Source organism: Zea mays, chromosome 2 (assembly GCF_902167145.1).
Source record: "Zea mays cultivar B73 chromosome 2, Zm-B73-REFERENCE-NAM-5.0, whole genome shotgun sequence".
In the NCBI taxonomy this organism is placed as follows: Eukaryota; Viridiplantae; Streptophyta; class Magnoliopsida; order Poales; family Poaceae; genus Zea; species Zea mays.
Window position 1 is genome coordinate 203,840,797 of NC_050097.1, and position 5,318 is coordinate 203,846,114.

Below are 5,318 nucleotides of genomic sequence, written 5' to 3' on the forward strand. Positions count from 1 at the left end.
TAACATAAAAGAGTATTAACTTATTACATCACAGAGTCAGAGACATCCACATAGTCATCAACTTAACGGATAAATCAAAGTGCTAAGCGAAACGCAGTAAAGGTAAGGCCTTCACAGGCAGCTGACTGGGGGTTGCCGCCAACCCACACCTAAAACTCGTCGTAGTCTTGGAACTCTTGGAAGTCTCCTTCCACAGCTTCATCTTCTCCTGAGTAGTGGTTACAATGTGGGCAACCTGGTGTTTTGTGGTAAAGCAAGGATGAGTACACATCAACGTACTCAGCAAATGCCCCGTTTGGCTGAAGTGGACTAGCTTTATGTGGGGTTAGGCTCAAGCAGTTGCTTTTAGTTGGTCAAGTATTTATTGTTAGTAGAAGCCAGATTTTATCATCAAGTCCAAGTTATAATCCCAAAAAGTACCTCCTCAGAGAGGAAATACTAGAATGCATAATTAAAGTCACCATCATTAACTATCATCATTAAAGTCATCATCTGAGGTGTATCCGGAGTATCTCTAATCAAAGAGGATCCCAAGGTTGCTCTTAACCGTGAGCACGACTGATATATCAGTTTCACTACCCTCTGCAGAGGTCGCACACTTTACCCATGAGCCGTGATTCCCGTTCTGCCCGGGGAGAGCTAATCCCCATTGATCACTTCCTAGGTGGTCCGGCAGGGTATCACTACGTAGCTTTTACAAAGATTCCCTAGAGGTCATAGCCGCTCGTTAGGTTTCTCCAGTTTGATAAACACAGTACCCCTCCCCGTAGGAGAGTGACTAACAAAAGCAAAACGAAAGAACCTCGGCACTCAGCCTCGGCAGAGCAAGCACTGTGCCTGGACCCCATTGACGGCACGACGGCGAAGCAACTACACCTCTAGTTCCTCTAATTAATTAGCTAAGGGCATCCCATTTCACCCTCATGGTTGCACTATTATCCCGGGTGGTCTCTCAACGAACAGGTCCTTACGGAGAGGTACTCGGGAAACGGCCCGAGCCCCCTAAAATGCCACAAGTATATCACCATCGTATCCAAAATAAAAGCATCGTATCATCAAGTAATTCTCATCATGTTCGTTGATTAGAGTAAAGCGCTAGCATGCAGTTAACCATAGTAACTGAAAGGGAAATGTGCCCTTGGGCCATTTCTAAGTATTTTGGTGATTGAGTGCCAACTCAAGTGCTTAAATGTGAATTTATGCCATGGATGAATAAAGTGCAAATCAAGAGCAAAGGTATGTTTCTAAGTCTTAGTACATTGGCTTTGTGTACTAATATATTTGTCTAAGTGTTAGAAACAGAAAGAAGAAGAAAAGAGAAGAGTTGGCTGTGTACAGCCAAAAGGCTGTTTCGGTCTGGGGCACCGGACTGTCCGGTGGTGCACCGGACAGTGTCCGGTGCGCCGGGCTGCCTCGGCCTAAGAGGCCGCTCTCGGGAATTTGCTGACGGCGTACGGCTAAAATTCACCGGACTGTCCGGTGTGCACCGGACTGTCCGGTGAGCCAACGGTCGGCCGGGCCAACGGTCGGCCGCGGATTCTGCGCGCGACACGTGGCCAAGCCAACGGTCGGAAGGGGGCACCGGACTGTCCGGTGTGCACCGGACATGTCCGGTGGGCACCGGACATGTCCGGTGTGCACCGGACATGTCCGGTGCGCCAACGGCTCCCAGATCTGCAACGGTCGGCTTCGCCATTTAAGGAAAGGAATCGGGCACCGGACACTGTCCGGTGTGCACCGGACTGTCCGATGCGCCCGATGACAGAAGGCAAGGATGGCCTTCCAGATTTGTTCTCAACGGCTCCTAGCTGCCTTGGGGCTATAAAAGGGACCCCTAGGCGCATGGAGGAGTACACCAAGCATTCCTACAACATTCCTAAGCACCAAGACATCGATCTCACGCATTCGTTTCATTGTGATAGCATCTAGAGCTCTTGTTGAGTTGCGAACTCTTTGAGTTGTGTTGCGAGCTCTTGTTGCGACTTGTGTGCGTGTTGTTGCTCTGATCTTTCGAAGTCTTGTGTGTGTTGCTCATTCCCCCTTTGCTCTGTGTTCTTTGTGAACTTCAATTGTAAGGGCGAGAGGCTCCAAGTTGTGGAGATTCCTCGCAAACGGGATTGAGAAAAAGCAAGCAAAACACCGTGGTATTCAAGTGGGTCTTTGGACCGCTTGAGAGGGGTTGATTGCAACCCTCGTCCGTTGGGACGCCACAACGTGGAGTAGGCAAGCGTTGGTCTTGGCCGAACCACGGGATAAACCACTGTGTCATCTCTGTGATTGATCTCTTGTGGTATTGTGTTTTGTTGAGACTCCTTTCTAGCCACTTGGCATTTATTGTGCTAACACTTAACAAGTTTTGGTGGCTATAAGCTTAAGTTTTACAGGATCACCTATTCACCCCCCCTCTAGGTGCTCTCAATTGGTATCGGAGCCGTTCTCTTCAAGAAAGGGACTAACCGCCCGAAGAGATGGATCCTAAGGGGAAGGGAATCGTGATCAATGACAAGGAAAAGGAGTTCTTCGTCAACGAGCCAAAAGATGACAAATCCAACGACTCTGGCTCGGGCCACAAACGTAAAGATGGGAAGAAGAAGAAGACAAGACGTATCAAGGAGATCGTCTACTACGACAGCGACGAGTCTACTTCTTCCCACAAGGACGACGACTACGACAAACAAAAGACGGTTAACTCAAACTTCTCTTTTGATTATTCGCGCATTCCGCACAGCTCAAATGCTCATTTGCTCCCCATTCCACTTGGCAAGCCTCCTCACTTTGATGGAGAGGACTACGGATTTTGGAGTCACAAAATGCGTACACACCTATTTTCTCTCCATCCAAGCATTTGGGAGATTGTGGAAAGTGGAATGAAATTTGATAGCTCGGATAGTCCGTCATTTATTAATGAACAGATCCATAAAAATGCACAAGCTACTACTGTGTTGCTAGCCTCTTTGTGCAGGGACGAGTATCACAAGGTGAGCGGCTTGGACAATGCCAAGCAGATTTGGGACACCCTCAAGATCTCTCATGAGGGGAATGATGTCACCTTACTCACCAAGATGGAGTTGGTGGAGGGCGAGCTCGGACGATTCGCGATGATAAGGGGCGAGGAGCCGACGCAAACATACAACCGGCTCAAGATCCTTATCAACAAAATAAGGAGCTACGGAAGCACGCGATGGACGGATCACGACGTCGTCCGCCTAATGCTAAGGTCATTTACCGTTCTTGATCCTCATCTCGTGAACAATATTCGTGAGAATCCCAGGTACACGAAGATGATGCCCGAGGAGGTACTCGGAAAATTCGTAAGCGGGCGGATGATGATCAAGGAGGCAAGATACGTGGACGACGCCTTGAATGGACCAATCAACGAGCCTCAACCCCTTGCTCTCAAGGCAACAAGAAGCAAGGAGGCGCTACCTAGCAGGGTGGCACAAATTGAGGCAGCCGGACTTAATGATGAAGAGATGGCCCTCATCATCAAAAGATTCAAGACGGCGCTTAAAGGTCGCAAGGGACAGCCAAGCAAGACCAAAGCCAAGGGGAAGCGTTCGTGCTTCAAATGCGGTAAGCTTGGTCATTTTATTGCTAACTGTCCCGACAATGATAGTGATCAGGACCAAGGGAACAAGAGGGAGAAGAAGAAGAATTATAAGAAGGCAAAGGGCGAGGCTCATCTTGGCAAGGAGTGGGACTCGGACTGCTCCTCGTCTGACTCCGACAATGAGGGACTCGCCGCCACTGCATTCAACAAGTCATCCCTCTTCCCCAACGAGCGTCACACTTGCCTCATGGCAAGAGAGAAGAAGGTAATCACTCATAATGATGTCACTTATGATTCTTCTAGTGACGATGAGTCTAGTGATGATGAAATAGATTACTCTAATTTGTTCAAGGGATTGGACAGAAATAAAATTGATAAAATCAATGAATTGATTGATGCCTTGAATGAAAAGGATAGGCTTTTAGAAAAGCAAGAGGATTTGTTGTATGATGAACATGATAAGTTTGTAGAGGCACAAAAATCCTATGCTTTAGAAGTTAAAAGAAATGAAGTGCTTTCTAGTGAATTATCTTCTTGTCATGAAAACATTGCTACTTTAAAGAGTGTTAATGATGACTTAAATGCTAAACTAGAAGTAGCTAGTAAATCAACATCTTGTGTAGAAATTGTTGAAACGTGCACTAGGTGTAAAGATCTTAATGTTGATGCTTGTAGTAAACATCTAGTTTCAATTTCTAAATTGAATGATGAAGTGGCTAGTCTTAATGCTCAACTTAAGGCTAGCAAAAGCGAATTTGATAAGCTAAAATTTGCAAGGGATGCCTACACGATTGGTAGACACCCCTCAATTAAGGATGGACTTGGCTTCAAAAGGGAAGCCAAGAACTTAACAAGCCATAAGGCTCCCATTCCCGCTAAGGAGAAAGGGAAGGCCCCTATGGCTACTAGTGCTAAAAAGAACCATGCCTTTTTGTATCATGATAGGAAAAATTCTAGAAATGCTTCTAGAAGTTATGATGCTTTTGATTCACATGCTTATGATTCTTATGCTATGACTGCTTCTAGTTCTCATGTTGTGCATGATAGAAAGGTTGGTAGAAGTAATGTTATTCACAATATGCCTAAGAGAAATGTTGTTAATGCTCATAGGAAAGTTCATGGACCTTCTACAATTTATCATGCCCTAAATGCTTCCTTTGCTATTTGTAGAAAGGATAGGAAGATAGTTGCTAGGAAGTTAGGGGCAAAATGCAAGGGAGACAAAACTTGCATTTGGGTCCCTAAGGATATTTGCACTAACCTTGTAGGACCCAACAAGAGTTGGGTACCTAAGTCCCAAGCCTAAATTTGCCTTGCAGGTTTATGCATCCGGGGGTTCAAGCTGGATTATCGACAGCGGATGCACAAACCATATGACAGGGGAGAAGAAGATGTTCACCTCCTACGTCAAGAATAAGGATTCCCAAGATTCAATTATATTCGGTGATGGGAATCAAGGCAAGGTAAAAGGGTTAGGTAAAATTGCAATTTCTAATGAGCACTCTATCTCTAATGTGTTTTTAGTAGAGTCTCTTGGATATAATTTGCTATCTGTTAGTCAATTATGCAACATGGGGTATAACTGTCTATTTACAAATGTAGATGTGTCTGTCTTTAGAAGAAGTGATGGTTCACTAGCTTTTAAGGGTGTATTAGACGGCAAACTTTATTTAGTTGATTTTGCAAAAGAAGAGGCCGGTCTAGATGCATGCTTAATAGCTAAGACTAGCATGGGCTGGCTGTGGCATCGCCGCTTAGCACATGTGGG